At 41.6% G+C, this 26,085-nt stretch overlaps 1 protein-coding gene and 1 pseudogene across 21 annotated transcripts in view; both read left to right on the top strand.

Moving 5' to 3' along the window:
* Nucleotides 1–26,085, top strand: part of ENOX1 (ecto-NOX disulfide-thiol exchanger 1) — a 562,199-nt gene that overhangs the window by 374,231 nt on the left and 161,883 nt on the right. The window lies entirely within an intron of this gene.
* Nucleotides 1,678–13,629, top strand: LOC142827839 (SCAN domain-containing protein 3-like; annotated as a pseudogene).

Genomic DNA, 26,085 nt, shown 5'->3' with positions numbered 1-26,085 from the left:
GTCAAAAAAGTAAAATGTTGTAAAATTTTTTGCTTTTATTACTAAGAACATAAGAACATAAGAACGGCCGTACTGGGTCAGACCAAAGGTCCATCTAGCCCAGTATCCTGTCTACCGACAGTGGTCAGCACCAGGTACCCCAGAGAGGGTTGACCGAAGACAATGATCAAGCGATTTGTCTCCTGCCATCCCTCTCCAGCCTCTGACGAACAGAGGCCAACGACACCATTTTATCCCCTGGCTAAAGTAAACAGACAGTATTCTGAACATCTGTTGCCAGATCATGCCTTGCTCTTGTGTAACCAGTCGGCTCTCAGCTTAGGCTGTAGAGCTCTCTTGTTCTTAGCTCTCACTGTAAGTGGTCTAAGTGCCACTACGTGGGCCAATGAGCCACACTAGGGCTATGTCTACATTGCCCCCATTTTGCGCAAAAAATATGCAAATGAGGCGAAGCGTGGAATATTGCCATGCCTCATTTGCATAATTCACAAGGCTGCATTTTTGCACAAAACCCCCCCCTCTTGTGTAAGAGCAGTGCTTCCGCATGTTTTTCAGAAAGAAAGGGTCGTGCACAAGAGGGGGGTTTTTTTTGCGTAAAAAGGAGCCGGGTAAACGCACCTTTTTGCGCAAAAGCCTCTTGTGCAAAAACGTAGCCTCATGAATTATGCTAATGAGCAGGGCTCGACAAATAATGTTATCTACTCGCCTGTGGCGAGTAGATTACACCTCGGAAGAGCTGGTGCAGAGCGATCTGCGCATGTGCAAAACAATCTGCGCATGTGAAGAGCGCAGAACCATGCGGCTGGCGAGAGGGGCTCGCCACCACTTGACGAGTCCTGCTAATGAGGCATGGAGATATACCCTGCTTCACCTCATTTGCATATTTTTGTGCAAAACAGGGGCAGTGTAGACATAGCCTAGGTGTGTGGGTTACACATGTACAGCAATCTTCCCCCAAATCCTCTGTTGCCTCTTCAGTTTAAGAGACAGGTATAATTTCAGTTCTGGCAATCTCTTGAGCTTCAATCACCTCAAAGGGGGGAGATATGGGACTGAACCATGGCCAGGTGTCTGTCTGTCTGTCCTCTCTGTCTCTCTTACACATACACACAGGCAGACATGTATGCATGCACACATGCAGGGAAGTGTATTCTGTTAATTCTGTGTGCGAAAGTGTGTCCTAAGGCAGTGGCACCCTGCACTGTTTCAGATCCAGGCCTGTGTCTTAATGGCAAAATTTAAAATATAGGGAGTAGATTTCCTAAGGAAGAAGGTGCCATATGCATATAGTCATTCTATGGAGTAGAATAATTGTTTAAGCGAGTTTTGTGTCCAGCACTTTTCTTTTTACCAGCTATTTCATGATTCTGTCATTAATCTCTAATATGGAACCTCATCAAATATGTTTGCAAATCAAAACAAGCATGCCACTTCCACAATTAATATCTCTTATTTATAACAGTAATGCCTTTAAAGAATTTCTGCTAAGTGAACATTACTTCTCTCCCGCCTCTGCCCTCCCTCTCCCCCCATCACCTAAATCCTCATTTAGCTTTCAGCAAACTGAAATTTAGCAAGTCTCTTCCCTCACATCTTTTAAGATATTTTTTTCATCATGTGATGTTCTTTCCACCAGTTTTAACTCAGTGATTTACAATTGGGTTTTAATGGAATTGAATGAACATATTTGGAGATTTTGCCATTCGCACTGTAAGTATGTGTGTTTGCTTTCTCTTGTATGTGTTCAAGGCAGGGGAGGGGAAATAAGCTGTCTAAATAAAACTATTCTTTCTGTGCTATTTCTCTGATCTCTTTTCAGTGTGTTTCCACTTGAATTGCAGACCAAGCATATTTTTTTGTTTAAGGAAATTTCTCCTAAACACCTAGTAATGCCAAAGAATAATGTGTCTGGAATTAAATTACAATGGACTGATAACCCTTCCATAATTAAGGTTGCAGCTGAGCCTCCACTGTAAACCCAATTTCTGTGTCTCCCCCTTCATCCAAAAATTACATCATGGCCTCAAAATAAGGTCAGATAAAGCTTTTTATTGCAACGAGAAGTGAATTGGAGACAGGCTCATGAATTATGGATGCTAAAAAATGAGGTGTTCAAAATCCAGATCGCCTCTTTTTTCCTCCATCCATTGCCACTCTACAAAATAAAGGAAGGAGATTTCATAATTTATCAGCTTTCTAATTGGGAATGTTTCTGTGGCAGGTTGACTCTCAGAAGCTATATTTACTTCTTGGAAACCCCAGGGAGTAGCAAGAGGCAGTCGGGAGAGCTGGAGAGGTTTTTCACTCCCTCATTTTTCTGCTGGAGCCAGGGTAGCAAGACTGGGGCAGGGAATGCACCCTATGTACAGTATGTCCCGCTCACCTGTAGCTTCTTGTTTTCACTCAGTCATTTTGAGCTCAGTAGGAAGGGTGGCTTCCTCTGGAATGATCTGGGAATCTGTACTGAGGGCCTGGAAAGAGCAGTGGGCGTGGCAGGGGAAGAAATAATGAGGTGGAAATTCCCTCCCTCCTTTCTAGTGGCCCTCCTAAGTTCTGTTGGAGGAGAGAGTCCCCTACTAAGCCTTGGGAGGGCTTTTCAGGATCACACATTCTTCTCAAGCCTATTGGGTTCTCAATTTCCTCAAGACTTCAGAGGCTGCTAGGAACCCACAGCATCCATGAAGTCTCTGGCATGTTGTTAGTCCCTGGCAAATTCATTTAAACTGGCCAAAGGCTAAGGAAGTTATTTTTATCTCTTTGCAATTTGCCACAGTAATATAGGCTTGTGTATGGCTTTGCGGAAGCTGTAGGTAGCCCCAGAAGAGCCTCCTGACATTCATGGGTTGAGTGGGAACTATAGGGGTTGCCATTCAGCTCTTCTTATGAGGCTATAGTTTCAAGAGGCCATACAACATTTCTAAGGCTCATGGGGTCAGAAATTTAGCTGCTAAAAATCATTGCAGTCTCCTAACGCCCACAGCAGGCTTGGGGTTCCTAATGAGTCCCCTGAGAATTACAGGAGATGCTGTCAAGGGCTGAAGTATTTCTTAATGGAGAGGGGTAAGATAAGAGGGAGCCAGGAAGGGAAACTTTCCTGTTTGGCTCATCTTTGCCAGGGCTGAGAAGCACAGGAGTCAGGCAGATGGCAGCAATACTTAGAAGGAAAGGGAAGTTGTTCTTCCCGTTATGTTGACCCCAGCTCTCCTAATGGCATATTTATTTCTCCCCTCCATCCAACTTGACCTGATCCCACCGATATTCTTAGGAAGTCAACAGGGAAGGAGCTCCTTATCTAAGTACCTCCTAGTTCTGCATCAGAGGAGCTCAGCTCCTAAAAAGCCACACAGGCCCTGAGAAGTTAGACTCCCTACTTAGAAACTCAGGAAAACTGGAGCATTGTCACACCCATCCATGGGATGTGGGTGAAGATAGTTTCTAGCTGGAGATTTTGTCACCAGAACAAGTGAACATTCCTACCTCCTTCCCTCTGTGGACATCAAAAGGTCTGACTGATTTTTGTTCCCCTCTTGTGGCCCTCGTGTTTTGCAGGGATGTATTTTACATCAGCAGGGCTTAAACCTTTTTTAAAAAACAAAGGACATTTCTATGACCAAAAAAAAAAAAAAAAAAAAAAGACTTGTTAAAGGAAAGTTATGATTATAACCATAAATCAGTGTTTTTGAGAGTTTTAAAAAGTTAGTAATCCAGTTAATTCCAGAATTTAAGGTTGCACTTCCACTAGAACCTTTTGTATCACAGTTCACCATCCACCATCTCCTTCACTCTGCTCCACTGTTTGGGAGAACAAAAGCCAAAACTTTTATCTGATGTGGGGTTGGAGGGAGGAATAAATCTTTCATTACCCTTTACACTAAAGGGTTATCAACACGTACTAGCATAAGGATGGTGATGCAACAAAGGAATTTGGCTTCACAAAGTGCAGCTGTAAAAAACTTTCAAATTCACCGTATCGCAGATTGACTTTCCATATACTCATCCAAAGGCTTTGTTTAGACAATCTGCCACCAGGCTCATAGAGAAAACAAGCTTTGAAATTCAAAGCAGACATGTGCCTTCATCTTTTTTCAGGAGTTGAAAGTTTCAAATGTGGATGCACTGTATATTGCTGACTAACATATTACATATAATTACATAGTTTCTTAAGGTACTTCTTATCATTCATGACCATTTAAAAATTAACAGTTGGCATATATAAGTGGGTATGTCATACATGAAGATTTAAAGCAGAGGTGGGAAACCAAAGGCCCATGGAGCAGCTGTCGCCCCCAGCTTGCCTGGAGCTAGCCCCTGAGGCTCAGGGGAGCCCACACTGGTGCTCCAGCCCCCCTGGTGCCACACCGTGGCACTGGAGCACATACAGTCTACTCACCTGAGCCCCCCTCCAAGATCTTGTGTGCAAGGGGAATGTGGGGAATGTCTTGTTCCTTCTCACTCAGGGGTCTTTTCAATTGTGTGTGGCCCTTGACTGATTTTTGTGTGGGTCAGTGGCCCCCAACCCAAAAAAGGTTCCCCACCCCGGATTTAATGGATTGTTCTATTTCTCTATTTATTACACTTAAAAATTAAGACGTGTACAATTGTAGGCTCCAAATTTATTATGCTGGCATTTACCAACAGAAAACATTTCCAAATAGCCTCCTTAGCTAGATGTTCATAAACAAGAGTTAGACAATTGGCCCATATATCAATTCAACAAATTCATCATCAGTCTCTTAGGTGACTCACTTAATATGTTCATCTAAACACTCTGATTTTCTTGAGATGAACTGTAAAAATAACATTTGAGAAGTCAATTCAGTGTAAAAAATCACAGAGACTTCTGATAAGATCAAGTAGATTTTATAATGCATATCTACATTTTTGGACTCTGAACACAATAAATACATGAATAACAAGAGATTAGCCAAACACGAATGGGTCTTTTAAAGATAAACATTATATTATGACTACAATTTGTTAATACATGTATGGGGCTAATCATAATATATATGCTAACTAAAACTAAAAAGTTACAAGAAAATAATGTGCAAAACTTTCTCAATCCATTTAAGAATACCAAATTGTTGCAAGATGGCTGGGGCAAAGCTATGTTTTTAGTGATTGAGTTTGAGTCAAACACAAAATTAAGTGATTTATTATGGAAGTGCCACCGTAATCCTTGAGTATCCTAGGCTTCTAAAGTTTGTTATTTGTTTTTTGATAGTTTCTTTAACACTGCTATAGGCATAAAACTTTCATCGTAATGATGATTTTTAGATATCTCTCAAGCAAACCAGCCTTTAAAACCATAGACCATAGCTGGCCATTTCTCAGCTGCTTACAGGATTAATTGAAAGGTTGGTTATTTTTCTGTTTGCACATGTATATATTATATTGAACATTGTGTTGAAGTTTTTCCAACACACTTCATACACTGCTGTTTGAAAGAATTGAGGTTATAATATAATTCACAATATTTTACTTGCTTGCTTGGCACTTCATGGCAAGAGAGATTGAGTGTTTCCATACTATGGGAGTCTTACATCTTTGAGTAAATACATTCTCTTATTGCTCATGTACGATGTGAGATAAATTCTGTTCTCAGTTATAGCAATGTAGGGTTATTCATATGAGTGGAGTTGTAGTGGTGGAAAGAACTGATGCAAAATGTGGACTGTAGTATGTATTTTAGAATATTTGGCGCTCTAGACTGCATTAGTAGAGTGACAGGGTCAGACTGCAGGACTACAACAGATGGAGAGATAGACAGCTCTAAGGCAGCAACAGCCCTGGTCAGTCACGAGCGAAGGAGATGGGGCTTCTGCAAATCAATCAGAGCCAGCTGTTCTCGCCTGAGGCTGCCAAAGGAAGCCCTCCTTGCAGGGCAGGACAGGGCAGGGGAGGAGTGGAGGACCGGGAACTGGGATAAACTAAAGTAAAAACTAAGAAAAGTAGAGACAGCAAAGTGGGGGAGAGTAGCTCCAAACAGGGGTTTTAGGCCCTCCTTTTCCTGGCATCCTGAGTAGGGTTACCAGGTGTCTGGATTTTGCCTAGACTATCTGTTATTCAGGTCCCCCATCTGGTTAAAAAAAAAAAAAAAAAAAACAGAAAATACCGGACATGTGAAATGTCCGGTATTTCCTATTTCCCTTAGATGGAAGCCCAGCAGGACCAATTTTCCCCTGCCGCATCTGGTGGGGCCGGGGCAGTGAGGAGCATGGGGCCATTTAAAGGCATAGCGCCTTTTTGTTTGTTTGTTTGTTTGTTTTGCTTAACAACTTTGGTCTCCCTCTTTTTTTCTCAACATATTTTTTTCCCGGTGTTTTTTTGGGGGGGTGGGGAGGGTGGAATGTTCAGTATTTTTAATTAAACCATCTGGCAACCCTAAGCCAGAGAACCCAGCTGAGAGCTGGAAAGGACTGTTTTGGCAGCCTAGGCTGACCTCGGGGCACTGGCCCCAATGCCCTTTGTAGCTGAAGGACCCGAGTTTAAACCCTGCCAAGGGCTAATAGCACAGTACTGAGACTGCCCACTGAAGGACTGAGCAGGGTACTGGGACCCAGGAGTTGAGTTACCCTGCCACAGAAGAATGTATTCAAAGAAAGAACCTTGAGTTTTATTTTGTTTTTGTTTTTGTTTTACCAGTATTTGCATCAGTCGTGTCTAGTTATTCTGAATTTTCTCTTTCCATCTGGATAGTGATTTCTCTCTCTTTCTCTCAATTAGAAAATAGTACTAATAAGCTGTGGTTTGTCTGCTTTTGAATCTGTACTACTGTGCAGTTTAGATTTGCTGAATACCAGCTTTGGTAGCTTTGCTCTTTCATATTCAGTTCACAACATGAAGGAGAATTCTGTTAGAATTTAACAAGCTCTGGGGAGAGTATTTCAGAGGAGTAAACTGATATATATAAGAATAAGCTAAAGTGAAGAAGTTTTGCTGTTATATGAGCCTCTTTGAAGGAGGGGCAGAGGGCTAACATTTCTTCTTTAATCATTAGCAACATTGATCCTTATTTTTTGTAGTATGACGACTTTGACAATACACATCTGTAACTAAGCTGAAATGCAAAGAATCATAGAATCATAGAATACTAGGACTGGATGGGACCTCAGGAGGTCATCGAGTCCAGTCTCCTGCCCTCATGGCAGGACCAAATACTGTCTAGACCATCCCTGATAGACATTTATCTAACCTACTCTTAAATATCTCCAGAGATGGAGATTCCACAACCTCCCTAGGAAATTTATTCCAGTGACTATACAAGAAAAGTGACTATACAATTAGTAGACCTAAATTAGAGGCCTTAACACATCTGTTTCCAAACTGGTGGGTTTGCCCCCTTGTGGGGGTGTGAAGAAATTCCAAGGGTAGGGCGTGAGGCTGAGAAATGTTCATAATGAAACATTTTTTATCAGTGTAAAAAATTTTAATTTTCAAATTTCATACCACAAAATGCGATTTTTTTTGGCCTTTCTATGTGTAGGGGTTGACAAGCAGCTGATAGCATTGTACTACATAGGGGTAGGTAGGGGTACTGGTTCGGTCAGAGGGGAGGCCAAAGAATGATGTAGAAGGCGATAGAACTTTTTCAAACTTTCTAGCACACTCACAGGAGTGTTCGGGACTGTCCTATCATGGGAGTAGGTATCTGGTCTTGTGCGGTGACTGGTGGTGGGGTGTATATATAAGGTAGCACGCGTCCGTGTGTTGTAATAGTAGTAGTAGTAGTAGTAAATAAATGCTCGCGATAACTTATCAAAGTACCTTTCGTCCGTTAAATTTATTCGAATCAGGAAAATTATTTTTATAGATTATTTTTAAATTAATATATTAAGAAAAGGAAGTACAATGAAGACTACATTAAGTATGGCTTCACTGTTATGGAAAAAATGGGATCAATCATTCTCAATGCGTAGTATGCCACCCAGTTCTCAGCAATGATGCCTTGAGACCTAGTCGTCTTGAGCGATACTTGATGAAGAACCACTGCACTTTGACAGACAAACCAAAATAGTTTTTTTGCTGCTAAAATTCAAAATTTGAAACACACGAAGCTGGACGCTACTGGAGCTTTTCATCAGACATCGGCCAAAGTGGTAGAAGCATCTTCTGAACTGTCATTGCTCATTGCTAAAGCCAAAAAAATGCACATAATAGGAGAAACTCTTCTGAAGCCTTGCTTGTTGAAAGTAGTTAATATTGTGCTTAGTGTTGAAAGCAAGAAAAAATTATCAGAAATTTCGCTTTCCGACAATTCGCATTGATGACCTGGCAAAATATCTTAAACTTCAAGTTGTGGAGGCAGTGTGGGTGTCTCCTTTTTTCACAATTCAGTGAGATGATATCACTGATGTAGTACAATGCTGTCAGTTGCTTGTCTACATTCAATTAATTAACAATGGAACTGTGAAAGAACTGCTTTTTTTTGAAGGAATTGATGACCACATCAAAGGCTTCAGATGTTACGAAAACTATTTCTTACTTTTTTTGAAGAAAATAGACTTCCATGGGGAAAACTAGTTGGTGTATTCACAGACGGTGCTCCAGCGATTCTTAGCTCTCACTCTGGATTTGTGACATTGGTGAAAGAATGAGCTGTAACAACAACTCACTGCGTAATACAGACAAGCATTGGCTGCTAAAACCCTTCCGGATGACCTACATGACTCGTTGAATTTAGCCATCAAAGTTGTCAATTTTGTGACGAACAGCACTTTAAAATGTGAGACTTTTTGCTGATCTTTGCGCAGATTTCGGAGCGGATCATAAAACTCTTTTGTTTCACACGGAGGTACGATGCCTTTCCAAAGGTAACATGCTTTCTAGATTATTTGAACTGAAAGACGAAGTGGAAATTTTCCCTAAAGCAATAATAGAAAGAAGAGTTATATCATGCGTTTATGGACCAAACGTTTCAACTTTTACTGGCATATCTCGTGGACATTTTTGAATCTTTGAACAACCTCAGTTTGAAGCTGCAAGGAAACAACACTGTAAACATTATAACACGATGATGCCATCAAAGCGTTTATGGAAAAAATCCAACTTTGGAAACGTTGAACGCAAGCTCAAATGCCTAACTTTTAGTCTTTTCTGACATTTTCATCACTCGCTGAAAATGTAGGTTTCCAAGAACTTTATAAAAAGGATGCAAAGAACAAAATTGTGTTTCAACTGGACTGCCTTGCTGACGAATTCATCCGCTATTTTCCAGACAACTTTTCTGGCAACACTGTTCATAAATTAGTACGAAAATCCATTCGATGTTGATGTTGATTCATAGCCAGAAGTATTGCAAAAATAAGCACTCAAAATTAAATATGATTCAAGTGCGAAAGATCATTTAAAAAACTCAAGCTTGGAGGAATTTTGGATAAAATATTTCCCAGTTTACTCAAAAGTTGGAGAAGAAGCGCTACGTATTATTCTCCGTTTTTGTCGACATACCTCAGTGAAAAAAGCTTTTCAAATTTAGTCACATTAAAAATAAAACAAAGAAATCGACTGGATGTCAAACAGTTTGCATTGTGCACTTTTTTCTTCCAAACCTAGGATTTCCAAACTCGTGAAGAAAATGCAGCATCATCCTTCACATTAAATGTGTATTCTTTCTGCTATTTCTTATATTAAATTACATTTTTATTAAATTTTTGTGCCAAGAAAAACTATTTGTGCTTATTTTTAATTTTAAAATTTTTATATCAAGTTTTCATGTTTATTTTTAATTTACAAATTGAATTTTTTGTTAAAAGAGTTGTTGAATGATGGCAAAGAAGACGTGGGGAGACATGAGGATTTCTCAAATAAAAAAGTTTGGGAACTGCTGCCTTAACAACATGATTATGTTGTGTACCTTGGGAACATAACTCTTTTAAAGGTGTGCACCTCATAGGGAATATCAGCATTGTAAGTGCTGTTGAGCAGGTAGCTATTTAATGCTTAAATTACATGCGTGTATAAAGATACTAGCCATAATTTTATTTTACAGTGTGTATTTTTCTGTGAAGCTTTGAGTAACCCAGGCCTGATTTAAATATGAGAACTGCAATAATATCCCTGTTGTAACACAAGGGACCAAAGGAACTGTTTGGAAATAGCCTAAAGCTGCACACTTATAATTTGGTTTTAAAACATGTGCTCTAGATGTATAAAGAGGCCCCATTCTGGCCCTTTTGTGCTACATCAGGAGTGTAAAGGGGCCCAGAAGTGGCTCTAATGTGTCAGGCTGAAGACTCAACTGCCTGACAGAGATGGTTTAGCCAAAATTATGAATGTGGTATGAGTATGGAAGAGGGCACGGTCAGTGCAACAGCCCTAGCGAGGTCCTACAAGCCAAAAAAAAACTTAGTTGCATGGAGGCTGAATGAAATTATATCAGGTATCAGAGCAGTTCCCAACAATCCTGGGAACTGGGTGAGCTCAAAGGTCATTTAAACCAACCACTGCCCCACTTGCCTCAGCTTCACAGAGCACAACTGTGGCTCCATTGAGGGCCTGACCCACTGACTTCAGTAATTTTTTCTGCTGTGAAAAATCAATGCTTCACAAACTAAATGACCTCTACTATGAAGAGTCTTGGTATGAGTATATTCTGAAACATTCAGTCCCATGTAAAACACTTGTACAGTGGACAGGTTTGAATATGCTGCTAATGTATCCAAAACTTTACATACTACTGGTGCATTTTGGGTGAAAACTATTTCACAAGCACCTGGTCAGAAAAAGAGAATGTCAAACAATAAGAAAATCCACCCTCTGGCTGTGACACTTAGTACTCAGTTGTTGGGAAATTACAGTCTCTGTATTAGGGGCAAGACTTAGCTATTCCAGCGCCAAGCTTTTACCAGAATCTGGCTGCTCAAGTGCTGTTTCTATTTATCCATTCTCATTTTGGCATGGTGTCACAAAGTTTGATTTGTCCTGTCTGGCTAAGTTGGAAACTGATAAGACGAAAGAAAGAAAGAAAGAAAGAAAGAAAGAAAGAAAGAAAGAAAGAAAGAAAGAAAGAAAGAAAGAAAGAAAGAAAGAAAGAAAGAAAGAAAGAAAGAAAGAAAGAAAGAAAGAAAGAAAGAAAGAAAGAAAGAAAGAAAGAAAGAAAGTGAAAGCAACAGACATTAATTTAGCATAATTGGGGAACTTAACCCTAAGTTATCCCTATGCCCATGTACAAAGTCACGTAAATCCTTTTTTAAAAAGCTACCACCACGACATGGGTCAAATTCATATTTACTCTCAGGAGGTCAGTCTTCCTCTGCACTGCTCTGCCCATATCTGGCGCTGAACAAAGAGTTACTTGTTTATTCTTAACTATATTATAACTATTCAAGGTATTCTTGTTGTCTATATAAAGGTCTAATCTAATCCTTGGGGGAATTCTTGGCTTCGGAGATATTCTGTAGCCAGGCTAATTGTGCATTGTGTGATGAAATATTTCCTGTTAACAGTTCTGAATTTGTCACCTTTCGAATTCATCGGAGAACTTCTAGTTTCTGTATTCAAACAGCATGACTACAAGTTCCACATCTACCTTCTGTCTACCATTCATCATTTTGTATCATTTTGTCATGTGCCCTGTTCGCTTTCGTCACTAAAGTAAATCATCCCAGCCTTTACAATCTCTCTTCATATGAACTTGGTTTTGTGCCTCAATCTGTTGCCCAGCCATGCCAGCAGAAAGACAGGAGTCATTGAAAGTGGTTTTATTAAGCCGCAACTTTATTCACCTAAAAGAGCAGTAAATTGTACAGTTAATTGGCCTATATCATTTCCTCCTGCTTAGAGGGACTGTCATCAGCCCACCCCATTTCCATCCTGGTCCCAGCCACCCAATTTCCCAACCCTCATATAGGTATTAAGGGAGCTAAAAAGGATGGGGGGTTGGCTCCCTGCTGTGCTAGATGTTAGGAATCCCATCTCATTCCTTCCACAGCTTCTTTAAGGGATGCTTTCCTCTAAATCTGCTTCCAATCCATTTTACCTGATTGCTGTATTCCTTTCATACCTAGTGCCTTGTGCCACATTTTCAGTTACTGTTTGTGTCATTTTAACCTAGGCACCCTGCCTATCTCAGTGTCCCTGAACCCTAGTGAGTGTGGAAGGGAAAAAATTCACCCCACCTCAGAGTCTGATGGTGAGGGGAAAATTCCTTCCCAGCCCCCCAAAGAAGAAGTAGACTGGTGCAATGCTCACAACAGATCATGAAGAAGCTTGGTTCTACTCTAACACTGTGGATTGAGGGTGGGTGATGACGGCCTGATTCCAATGACAGAAGGCTTCTCCTGAACTGCCCAGGTCATAAATATCCCTCCTTCTCCACTCACACAGTAAGGCAGTGGTCGCACACACTCACCCCTGGTCTAGCAACTTCCTCTTCCTCCTGGTTCTACTCAGGTAAACCTTCCACTCCTTTCCCCTTTGCCACAAGTTGCAAAGGGAGCCCTTACTGGGGACAATAATCCCTTTTCTTAAACCAGCCAGCCTGTCTAAGGACTCACCACATGTAGTTGAAAAAAGCACGTTTTCATCACCCCTCCCTTAATCCCCTACAATTTTGCAGTATCCTTTTTGAGACAGAATCAGTAGAACTAACACAGTATTCCTGATGAGGACATACCTTTGATTTATGTAATAGCCCTGTAATATTTATCACACTTTTCTCCGATTCCTTATGAATGCCAGCATCTTGTTAAACGGATTAGAATTTGGCCGAGTGATAGCTTTTGAAATAGAAGGGGAAAATCATCATCAAGTGAATGATCTGTAGAAGGGTCCTGCTGGGATCAGTTGCTGGCCCTACACTATTTAACATTTTACCAATGACCTGGAAGAAAACATAAATTATCCCTGATAAAGTTTTCACGTGAAACAAAAATTGCCCGAGTAGTAAATAAAGAGGACAGGGCATTGATTCAAAATGATCTGAATCCCTTGGTAAGCTGGGCATAAGCAAACATAAACATTTTAATATCACTAAGAGTAAATATATGCATTAAGAAGCAAGAGATGTAGGCCATACTTGCAGTCTGGGAAATTCTATTGTAGGAAGCACTGATTCTGAAAAAGATTTGGGACTCATCATGGATAATAAGCTGAACACGAACTCCCAATATGATACTGTGGCCAAAAGGACTAATGCAATCCTTGGATGTACAAACAGAGGAAGCTTTAGTAGGAGTACACAGTTTATTTTACTTCTGTGTTTGACACCAATATGAACACTGCTTGAATACTATTTTCAGCTCTGGTGTCCACAATTCAAGAAGGATGTTGATATAATGGGAGTCTTAGAAGAGCCAAGAAAATGATTGATGAAAAATTATTAGAGAATGAAAGGATTGGAAAACATACCTTATAGAGGTCTGCAGGTGGTCGCAGATGGTACAGCCCTGGGCAAGCAGCTCCTGCCAGCTCTCCTGCCGGAGTTGCAGGTCTTTGTGCACCCAGTGGTCAATAGGTTGCCAGGTGTCCGGTATTCACCAGACAGTCCAGTATTTTCACCTCCTATCCATTAAAAAAATTCAGAGAATATTGGACACCTGAGATGTCTGGTATTTTCTGATTGTTTTTCCCCCAGCCAGGAGGTGAAAATGCCGGGCACCTGGCCACCCTACAAACACTCAGCGCCCCCCCGGCCCCCAACATCCCCAGCCCCCCCGACTCCAGCTAGCATGCTTATCTGGTTCCACAAGGATGTCGGCACAGACTGGCTGCCAGCCAGAAGACCAAGGGGAAGCAATGCTCAACCGCTCCCCTGTTCCTATCCCTGCACTTACTCTTAAAGGGGACATGCTGTTTTAATGCTGTTTTATTTTCATTGTGGGGTTTTTTTTTGTTTTTTTTTTGGTTTAAGTCTTGGAGTTTTTTTTTCCTCAACAACTTTGGTCTCCCTCCCCTTTTTTTCCTTCAACAGAATTTTTTCCTGGTGTTTTTTTTTTTGGGGGGGGGGGTTATTTTTTTTTAGCCTTCTGGCAACCCTAGTAGTCGAGGGTGCGGTGCAGGCCTCGCAGTATCCCCAGGTGCTGCCGCTGGTAGTCCTCTTGAGCATGGGTCAGCCTGAAGAGTACCCGGGTGCAGGAGGATGTCCCGGGCAGGGTCATGTGCCCTGCACTCGCAGCTGATGCAACTGCCGGCAAACAAGAGAAGTGGTCAGTTATCCCTGGGGACACAGTGGGTGAAGCCCAGCCCCCCTCTGCAAGGCGAGGACAACAGGTCTCCACACCGTCAGAGCTGATGTGCTAGCACAGAGGCCATGTTCGGGATGTTCTGCTATCCCTGGGAGTGGGAGCTGGCCCAGGAGTGCACGCATGCCCCTGTGCTGTATGTGGTGTGGATCTGTGTGTGGGGAGATGTCCCCTGCCTCTGTGTAGAGGGGGCTTGTGGAGCATGTCAGTGCCTTCATACATACACTCATGTGGGTAACAGGCCAAGGCTCCTGTGTGGTAGCCAGGTAGGGCCACGTGCCCATGGGTGGCACGGCACATGCACAGGTTGCTGCATGATCCGTGGTCAGCAAGGCCCACGCATGCAGTCCCTGGTTTCCCTACCCTCCCGCCCCTGCATAAGGGGATAGTGATGGCACTCACATGTTGCCTCCCCGGCCTCGGACGACATCAGCAATAGGCTTGCCGGGATGGCTCGGGGGTCCTGGCTGCACAGCACTCTCCCTCCAGACTCCTGTGGCTTCTGGCCCTCCTCCTCCTCCTCTTCCTCCTTCATGCCCTGATCAGGGCCCTCTGCCCCAGAGTCAATGACCACCTAGGGGGCACGGACCACCCCGCCTCCCAGGATGTGGCCCAGGGCATCAAATTCCGTGTTTACACAGTACTTATTTCAAAATAGCAATTTCAAAATAGGCACTATTCCGCATGGGATGAAGTTTACCAATTTCGAAATGAGCCCTCTGCTATTTCAATTTAATTTCAAAATAGTGATTGGCTTATGTAGATGCTAGTAAAGTTATTTCAAAATAACTTTGCTGTGTAGACATACCTTAAGTACCTGCGTCAGGCACAAATATTTGATAATGGGTTTTTCCTCTACCAGATAGGGTATAACAGGATCCAAGGGCTGGAAGATGAGTCTAGACACATTCAGATTGGAGTAACAGTGTAAATGTTTAACAGTGAGGGTATGTCTACACTACCACCCTAGTTCGAACTAGGGTGGTAATGTAGGCAACCGGAGTTGCAAATGAAGCCCGTGATTTGAATTTCCCGGGCTTCATTTGCCTGAAGCCGGGCGCCGCCATTTTTAAATGTCCGCAAGTGCGGACTCCGTGCCGCGCGGCTACACGCGGCACGGACTAGGTAGTCCTAGTCCGAACTACCGTTACTCCTCGTTTCACTAGGCTTCCTAGTCCGAACTACCTAGTCCATGCCTAGTTCAAACTAGGGTGGTAGTGTAGACATACCCTGAGAGTACTTCACCACTGGAACAATGTAACCACAATAGTGTTGGAGCACTGGCAATTTTTAAAATAAGACTGCATATTCTTCTGAAGGTGTGCTCTGGGAATTATTTTGAGAAAGTTCTATAGTCTGTGTTATACAGGAGGTCAGATTAGATCATCACACTGCTTTTTTTTCATACCCAGTGGTTCACATAGAGCAAAGGGCTTCATTGAACTGTGCTCAGTGATGCTCAGGTCCTTCATGTAGGAGGATATTGTTCATTTAGAACCCAGGAAGGCAGATGAGTAGTTCAAATCATTCAGTATAAGTGACTAATGCATGTGGCAGGGAATTTTGTTGGTCATCATGTTGCCTATTTGCATCACAATTAAATATTTTTGTGCCACCTATAAATGTTTCCACCCCATTGCTCACCCTCTTTTCATTATCATTAATCAGTACACCAAATATTGTAGCAGCACACTGCCTGGCAAACATTTGCCAGGATAAGAACTGACCATTTATTACTGCTCTTTGTTTTCTCTTAGACAATTTCTTTTGGCAGTATTTTTCTTCTCAGTCCGTGACTGCAAAGTTTCTTTAGCAGTCCCTTGTGAGGGACTTTGTCAAAGGTCTTTTTAAAGTCTGAATAGCCATACATATACACTGAGAATGCCAGACAAGTACAGTTTATGCTATTTCTACATTTTCTCACCCATTTAATAAACATATGGAATTTATCTTAAAGTCACCAATTAATTTGACCCCTTCTTTAAAAACTGCAAAATAGATTTTTTGTTGTTTTTATTGGGTAAAATGCTAAAGCTATTGTATATCATTGAACTGGGACCTCAATGTTAATGTTGAGTCTGGAACACATTTATATAGATGAGTTATAAATTTCTGACAAAAAAGATTTATAATAGAAGTCCTGACATGACCTTTCTGTATTAACGTTCTGTTCTACATTTGTGAGAGGGAGAAGGAGAAATTTAATGTGAATTACATTTTCTAGTACAATAATGACATGAAGAAACACACTTTCCCCTTTAAATTGAAAGATGCATTATAATTTCAAACGGAGCCTTTCTGACACCATTTAGTTTCATCTTTAATTTGCAAAAAAAGGATTCTTCTTAAAGCAATAAATGGCTTCTCTGTGTTTATAAATCTTCATCTTTGTTGAAAGCACTGTCAAAGTAAGTCACATGTTAAAAATTCTGATAGTAAATTACCAGCAGCAAGAACGACTAATTTAGTTTTGAATGATAGGATCTGGGAGATTTTTGGAGGTTGTGTGTGTGAAATTATTATTCCTTTTCGTTTACTGCTCTGAAATATTAACAAATAGATCTATGCCAAAAATTGCAAAGGAACTTTTCTAGCGGCAAACATTCTAAGATTCCAATTTTGTACCGAGTCAGTCTAAATTAAAATATGGGTATTATATAAAGAGGCAAGCCTAGATTCTGCCCTAATTGATAGAGAAGTTAAACTAATTTTGAACAAACAGTATCTCACTCTCCTTCCTATAGTATGTTGTCCACTTAAAAAGACCTCTGATTTCTTTTCAAATAAGACAGATCTTTCCTCTGTTATGCTGAATAATTAACTATTGTTTTGCAGGAACGATTTCAAGATTTTTTAAGGTGAAAATGTGCCTTTTTTTCTGAAAGGTAACCAAGTACAGTGTCTTCATTTTAAATACCATTGGAGTCATCTAAACAGAAGCCGTCTCAAAGAGATCCTTTCTTTCTCTTATAAGCATTTATCAGCTTTTTAGTTTTCTTTGTAAAGAATAAAATGAATTGTGTGTTTGTTGTACAATAAATGCTGTGTGTGCTGTCATAATAAACTACTCGATGAGGCAGAATCTTTTTCTATAACAGTTCTAAGGGATTTTTTGGTTGACTTTGAAATTAACATTTTCTTTAGCATCTCTAGTTCTCTTGCTGAAGTTGCTGTTGCTGACACAGGTTTTTTTAGTGCACATAAGGGCTGTAGGCTGCAGTCCAGATGGGTTGGTAAGTGTATCTCCATACGTGCTATTCCTGGATGAGGCTTTTACGCTGCAGATTTTCAGCTTTTTATTAAATATCAAAGCTTAGATTTTCTTCTGCTGTGAGGTTTTCTTGAGGGGAGAAGGGGGGCATCAGGGATCCAGTTGTTTATCCCCAGTTCTCTGTCCTTGTCCCTAACTGAAATGAATAAAGGTAATTTAGACTTCTCAGAGTTATTATTTCAGGTTATCTGGACAGCCAGCCAGATATGGCTCCACCAGTTACATTTGGGTCACAATTTGAAAGCTTTCTGTAAAAACCATGAAGATTAGAGAATTGGGATTAGATTTTTTACCTCAGTGCCACTCCTTTGGCACAGCTGCTGCAGCATAAAGTTAGCAGAAAGCCCTTGAGCTACCATCTGGGGGTCTTCAGAGGATGTAGAAACCAGAGTAGCCAGCCAATCTGCCAGCTGCACACCGAGACTCAATTGTAGGCCCACTAGAGTTAGAGCATTTTAAGGGCATTCTAAGCTATGCTTGTGAGGTCACTCAGGAGAGAGCCCAGTGCCACCCTGCTGAACCCAGTGCCACCTAGCTGTTTAGCAGAGCGCCCACAGCTAGGTTTGTATTTCTCCTAGTAGTACACAGGAGATGCCTCGATATACCAAAATTAATTTGGCGGGTGGCAGGAAAAGATTAGGAGGGAACATTGGTCATGGTTAGTGCGCATACCTGATTTCAATCTTGTGGCTCACTGGACCCCTCATGCAGACTACTCCCAAGCCGTCACTGCCCATCACTGCTCTGGAACCTAATAATGGTGGTTTCAATGTCAACCATGTTCCACTGCTGAGGAGGCAGAAATTCATAGGTCTCAAGTTAAAAGAGATCACTATGATCTTCTAGTCTGAACTACAGGCAGTCCCCGGGTTACGTACAAGATAGGGACTGTAGGTTTGTTCTTAAGTTGAATTTGTACGTAAGTCGGAACTGGCGTCTAGATTCAGCCACTGCTGAAACTGACCAGCGGCTGACTACAGGAAGCCCGAGGCAGAGTTTCTCTGCCCCGGGCTTCCTGGAATCAGCCACTGATCAGTTTCAACAGCAGCTGAATCTGGACGCCTGGGACAGAGCAGCTGGGGCACTGCCGGGTAGGTCCCCGCAGTGCCGCACCTCGGCGCTGTGGGGACCACTCCGGCAGCACCCCAGCTGCTCTACCCCAGGCATCCCCAAGTCAGCTGCTGCTGAAACAGATCAGCGGCTGATTCTAGGAAGCCCGGGGCAAAGCAACTCTGCTTCGGGCTTCCTGTAGTCAGCCGCTGGTCAGTTTCAGCAGCGGCTGACTTGGGGACGCCTGGGGCACAGCAGCTGGGGTGCTGCTGGGTTGGTCCAGTAGTGCCGCTCCTCGGCGCTGCGGGACTAAATGGCAGCGCCCCAGCTGCTCTGCCCCAGGCGTCCGCTAGAAAAGCCTGGTCTGCTGGGGGGGGGGGCGCACTAGCTGCGTCCCCTCCCACCCGAGCAGACCAGGGAGACGCGGGCGGTGGGACCGAAACTCGCCGCGGTCCCTCCGCCTGCATCCTCCACGGCTTTGCTCCGCGTCTCCCTGGTCTGCTGGGGGGGGGTCCCCCAGCAGACCAGGGAGACGCGGAGCAAAGCCGCGGAGGACCTGGGTGGTGGGACTGCAGCACGTCTGGCGGTCCCGCTGCCCACGTCCTCTGGGGCGGGAAAAGCCCTGTTTGTAAGAATGGATCCGACATAAGTCGGATCCGCGTAACCCGGGGACTGCCTGTACTTTATAACTCAGGCATAGAACTTCCCCCAGAGAATTCCTGTTTCAGATGGTGTCTCTGCATGCAGAGAATGCAGGAAGGAATTATTATGAGGATCTGGTCAATCTACAGAGAGGAGTTGCCACTTTTAGGTTAGTTTGTGGCTGAAGCCTGGAAGAGAACTTTCCCTCTCTCCCCCACTGAATCTCTCAATATAGCTCCCTAAAATGGGAATATTAAAAGCTGGGGAATCTCCTTGTATTCCTACTCCAGATATATAAAGAAAATGGGTTTCACAGACTGAAACAGAAGTTAGCACAGTCCATCTGTAATGGAGGCAGCCTTAATAACTGCAATATAAAAATTTCATACAGTCCAAAGTCTGAGTGATTTTGATTAACAATAGAGTGGCCAAGAGAACTTTTGGTTAGTGAGTGGGTTCAGAAAGCATCAAACCAAATATCTTTAGATTAAGGAAAGGATTAATTCCACATTTCTGCCAGCTGTGAAACAAGGCAATGCTAACATCTGGAAGCTGAACAGCTCACGTTATTCTCATTTGTTTGTAAAAGGGGAAACCATGCAAAATACTAGCAGAACAACACTAAAGTTGAGAGAGGTTGCTGCTATGCAAAACTAACAGATCCACAGGATTTTATTTTTAGATAGCATCTTTAATACCCAATATTACAAAATATTTAACAGAGAAAATCAACTGCAAAATAGAGGCAAGGAAGATGTGCAAGTAAGATTTATGGAGGAAGTGGCTAAAAATGGGACTGATACACAACAAAATATTGAATATGAGCCAGCAGGAAGACTAGTCCCCAAATGGAATCAGTTTGGAGGTGAAGACTGAGAGGAGGCCAACACCAGAGAAATGGAATCAGCTGGCAGAAAGATGGGTAGAGATTTGTTCTGGGAGTAGTGTGCAGTGAATCCAAAAAGACTGCTGAAAGCCAGGAGATAAATAAATCCATTTTGCATCTTATAATCACTGTTTTATATTAAATTTTATATTTAATCTACTTCCCTATTTTAAATATAGGATTTGGAGTTTTGAATGAGAATTCAAGTGTGATTATGTATTCACTTTGTAGTTTTATTATTGGTTTCAGATTGAATCTTTGGCTAACTCTATAACTTCCAGTGAGTATATCTCATGGAGAGGGAGAAGCACATTGCTTTTGTAAGTGTACATTTTGTAAAGTGCAAAGTACACACACACAGAGACACACATATCAGAATGCATTGCCAAAAACATCACAAAGCTTTCCAGGCACTGGCTTCTCCTCTTCGTCTTTTTTTAGTTATCTTTGCCTCCTCTACCTTTGTGTTTCTTTTTCATCTTCTCTTCTTTTCCATTGCCTCCTTTTTTTTCTTCCAGCTTTTTTTCTGCCATAGTTTCCTCTCCCCCCCCCCCCTTTTAGTTTTCACCCTTGTAGATTTCAGCAATCACAACAACAAGGATTTGCATATGGAAAAGCAGCAGATTGCAGAGAAAAACTGATCAGTTGGTTTCTGTCTGAATCAAATTTCTTATATGTGGAGCTGTCAGCAGTGAAAAACTGACAACTGTAGTAGGTTCCTCCTTCGTCAAGTGCTGCATTTTCCATCTTAAATTCACATTTTGTCAGACAATGAGAAGTGGATGGTCATGCCTAATGGTTGAAGCAGCAGTAGTCAGGCCTAATCAGTGGGCTAGGGACAACAACCAGGAACCAAGAACAGGGTTTAAATATGTCTGGAGCTGTAGCAGCAGGGACAGGAACATACCGCTTTGTCGACATGAGAGTGTAGACGCAAAGGACAGTGTAGATGCAATAACGCCTTCTGTCGACAGAACTCTGTATCCAGGCTTACCGCCGTCAACAAAACTGCCGAGTCCTGTCGACGTTATGTCAACAGAACTCAGCGTTAATATAGACACAGGTATAGTTTTGTCGACAAAAGTCCACTTTTGTCGACAAAACCCTGTAGTCTAGACACACCCTTATTTCCACAGTAGGAATTTTAAGTCATGGCATGAAATGAGACATATTTTTAAACAGGTCAACAACACCTAATGCCACTATGTATCCTGGAGAATTGAAGAGGTCAACAATAAAGTCCATGGAGCTGGATAACAGGGGCTGAGATTAAATTAGCAATGAAATTAGCACAGTGTTTGGTATATGATGGCTTCATTTGAGCTCAGACCTCATAATAGTCGATGTAGGACTCAATACAAATGTACTTTTGGCCATCAGAAATATTGAAAGAGCAGCTTCTTCTTTTTCCAGTAGCTGAATCTGCTAGTCAGGGGTAAATCCTGGAATAGCCATAGTATTGCTAGGCATGGTTCCCTATTGTGCATATAGATCCAAAATGAGAATCCCATTCTTGATGGAGAATTTTGAGTCAGGAGCTAAGCCAATACTGGTTGACGTAAGGTTTACTACACATGGATTGTAAAGTAGGAGGAGCTTCATGAGAGAAAGGATGTCATTGTTCACCAACAGATGGTTGAAGTTGCAGGGTTTCAAGACTTGAAGTTCAGGAGCTTTACTTTTCTTGTTCCAGTACTCCTGAACGTTAGGTAAATGTGGTGTTGAAGAAAAATCCATGGTGAATCTTTAGCAAAAATTGGGAAACCCTTGAAAGTATTGGATATTGAAGAAGTTCTCTATTTACCACAGATAAGGAAAGTTTTTTGGGTTTCTTTGTCTATACCTGCTTAAATCTCCTTTAAGAAACAGAGTGGGAGCAGCCTACTTCATTGAATCTTCTTCTAGATGGAGGGGATAGGAAGAGCTTTACAGTAGAGTTCTACACGAGGTGGCAGCACACCAGGAAAGAAATTATTTATCTAGCCTGCTGCCAAGTTTCCATGGAATCAGTCTGTGCTGTGTAGAGGTCAGTATTTGCAAGTTGTGCATCCAGTTGCTGTATTGCCACCACTGGGCAGCACTATGTAGCAAGAAAGTGGAAATTAAAAGTGTTATGTCCGAGTTTAAATAAGAACTTTACATGACAGTTGCTTTTTTGCTCTTCCTGTGCCATGTTACATGTATATCTTCTCTCAGGCAGCATGGGAGATACAAGATTTGAATCAAAGCCCCGCTAATCTAGCAAACTGGTAAATTTGATCATTTGACATAATGTGGCATCACCCTGCAGCTAGTCAAACCTCCTCTTATCCAAAGTGTGGGCAGTTATCATTTTTGTGCTTCATATACACTTAAGCTATTGACGTGTTATTCTTGTAAAAATGTTCAAGAAGGTTCAAAAGTGGTAACGTGTAACTTTAAGAAATGGATGCAAAATATACGCCACATCCTGCAGTCTTAAAGAGGTTGAAGATATATAACACTGCTCTACAGCCAAAATACTAAATAAATGTAGTCAAACTTTACTAATTCTGGGTCACTGAGAATGAAAATGATGCTTAAAATTGTTGATTGGCTCTAGTTTTCAAGATATGCTATTGGGTCAGTATATACGACCCTTGACTTTGGAATGGCGGAGGATAAGTGAGTTATAAAGGGAAGGGATCTCAATTTAAACCAGAAATTACTAAAATACATCTTTGACTGGATCTATGAATAAATCTATGACTGGGTTTGGACAGTACTTGCTTTTTAGGCAAAACAATGAATGATGCAATCTGAAGCTGGTATTGCGTCATACATGATATGAATTGCATCATGTTATTCCTATAAGTCAATGATGATGCAATCATAACGAAGCTTACATCACTCCGCTGAACAAATTGCCCTATATCAGCTCTAGAAATCATAGTGTCGTGCTCTCTTATTTGTCAGTATTTGATTTTGCAAAGGGACACATTTCTGTTTAGCCAAAGTGAGCAGAGATGCCTCGTACTTGTGTGAACAGTGCAGATAACTTCTGTTATGTTTGTGGTGAAGTGACTTTTGCATCACAAAAGTGCAGTATAACCACTATGGTTAAGAAAGCCTATCACCTTTATTTTGGCTGCAAAATTGGAGATCAGGACAAGAGGTGGGCCCCACGCATATGCTGCAACACTTGTGCAACAAATCTTCGCCAGTGGTTGAACAGGAAAAGGAAATCTATGCCTTTTGCAATGCCAATGATTTGGAGAGAGCCAACAGATCATACCAGCAATTGTTACTTCTGCATGGTGCCTCCAGTTGGGAAAGGTGTGTCAAAGAAGAAAAAGTGGACTGTGCATTATCCAAACATTCCATCAGCTATACGCCCAGTACCCCACGGAGAAGGACTGCCGGTTCCTGATGCACCAGAATCATTCTCACTTGAGTCAGACAAGGAAGAGGAAGAGGATGAAACTTCTGGTCCTGAACCATCAATGTCACAGGACCCACATTTTCTCCCATCCTCCTCCTCTGAATCACACCTCGTAACACAAGGTGAACTGAATGACCTTGTCAGGAATTTCGAACTACCCAAGGGTAAGGCAGAGCTGTTGGGCTCCAGACTACAGCAGTGGAATCTCCTGGCAGGTGATGTTAGGGTTTCCATGTTCCGTGACCGTCAAAAGGATCTTGTCCCATTCTTCTTCATGGAAGGTGATCTTGTAGCCTGCAACAACATCGATGGTGTGATGGCAGCCCTCAACATCGTTCACGATCCAGATGAGTGGAGACTGTTCATTGATTCATCAAAAACGAGTCTTAAAGCTGTTTTGCTCCATAATGGCAATGTTTTGCCATCAATTCCAGTTGGTCATGCAGTCCATATGAAGGAAACCTATGACAAAATGCAACAACTTTTGAGGTGAATAAACTATGACCAACATCAGTGGCAGCTTTGTGGCGATTTGAAGGTTGTTGCTCTCTTGCTTGGTCTGCAGACTGGATACACAAAGTACTGCTGCTTTCTCTGCGAATGGGATAGTCGTGCAAGAGATTCCCACTACATCAAGATAGATTGGCCACTCCGACCGTCATTGGAGCCTGGGAGAAGTGTTCAGCATCCACCACTTGTTGAATCAAGGAAGATTTTGTTACCACCCTTACGCATCAAGCTGGGTCTGGTGAAGAACTTTTTCAAGGCCATGGACAAAACACAAGCAGCTTTCAAGTACCTCAGTGGAAAATTTCCAAGGTTAAGTGAAGCTAAGATAAAGGAAGGTGTCTTTGTTGGTCCTCAGATTCGTGAACTTCTTTGGGATGATGCATTTGACCATGCACTGCATGGCAAGGAAAAGACGGCATGGAAAGCCTTCCAGTTAGTGGCAATAAATTTTCTCGGAAACAACAAGGCAGACAACTACAGGTTGTTGGTGGAAAACCTCCTCAAGGCATACAAAAGCCTTGGTTTGCAACATGTCACTAAAGATACATTTTTTGCACTCTCATCTAGATTTTTTTCCACCAAACTGTGGAACAGTGAGCGACGAGCACAGCGAGCGATTTCACCAGGACATTGCAACAATGGAGAAACACTATCAGGGCAAATGGAGCCCATCAATGCTTGCAGATTATTGCTGGACAGTGACAAGAGATGCTCCATTTAATGAATACAAGAGACGAGCCAAGAAGCGCTGAGTAGACACTGAATAGGACTAAACTATGTACATAATAGTTTTTTGCCTTTTGTTTCGTAATAAATTTTATTTATATAACCCTTTTGCTGATTTTTAAAGTGTTACATAAACAGGACAGGTGAAATATTATCATGTAAAGCAACCATAAACACATGAAAAGACCTAGGTTTACAATTTATGATTAAAACTCTATTATCTACACAATATACATAGACATAAAATGTAAAAACTTAAATATCTTGGAAACAGTAGCCAATCAGTTGTTTTAATTGTCATATTTGAATTCAGCACATCAAAATACATAATAAATAGCACATTTTATCTCTGAAGCAGACAACTTCTAAAAAATTGTAGACCAGTGTAATTTGTTGTAGGGTCCTACTGAAACTAAATTCAATTGAAGAGAGGATAGTTTAGTTGTGCTACGGGGAGTTTTTAAGTAAAATCTCACGCATAATGTTTTATGTTTAATAAAGTTTTACAGCAAATAGACATATCCTGGATCAGATAGGTAGTCTGAGGGTTTTGATCTGCTTTTTGTTTTCATGTCAGTTAAACAAGATGTCAAATGCCTGAGAGGAAAAGATCCACAATATTTTTGACAATTGCAATCACATTCCATTCTTGCCATTCACCTTCCAGAAACACCTGAGCTGAAAGATTGAGTCATTGTGCTAAGCATGTCATACAAGCAAGGACACTTCCTGAAGTGCTTTAAGAATGTTGTCACCATTGACTATGCATTGTGAAGAAGAAAGCCATACTCCTGTTGGGTTTGTTTGTTTGGTTTTTGTTTCAACTCTTCTTGCTAATACAGTTTAAAATCTTTACTTTCCAAAACAGATGTTTTTGTGTTTTGAAATATACAGCAAAGGTATCCAAAACTTTGGGATGATTGCACTTTGTTGTGGAGTTTCTACAAGACTGAGAATTAATTTTTTTTTAAAGTGCCATTTTCATTTGTATTTTGCAAGTGACAAAAGTGGATATAGACAGAATCAATTAACAAAAACTACCATATAACCTAATGTCTCTTCCACGATCAGCCATGCACTCATAAGTTTCTCATCTTTCCTGGAGAGTACATGTTTCAAGCTTGTGAGGCTTGATGTATTTTGTGAACAGTAGAAGAAGACGAATTTGCAAAGACACAGAACAAGACACAATTCTTAGAAACTCTCATACCCCCAACATTGCCCAAATTACCTTAGAAAAAGATGGCCCTGGTATTGGATGGAGAAAAGCCTGGTAACCATTGACTGTTTGTTAAAAGAAAAGTTAAAAGATATTTGTTCTTATTTGAGAATACTGGAAGAAATAGTAGTTACTGACAATGGGCTGCAATTTGCCAACTATAAAATTCTAAGCTTAAGGCGTTTTATTTCCAGTTCC

Source organism: Pelodiscus sinensis, chromosome 1 (genome assembly GCF_049634645.1).
Source record: "Pelodiscus sinensis isolate JC-2024 chromosome 1, ASM4963464v1, whole genome shotgun sequence".
NCBI classification, from domain to species: Eukaryota; Metazoa; Chordata; order Testudines; family Trionychidae; genus Pelodiscus; species Pelodiscus sinensis.
Note: the sequence above shows the minus strand (reverse complement) of the source record. Positions and strands in the feature narration are given on the sequence as shown.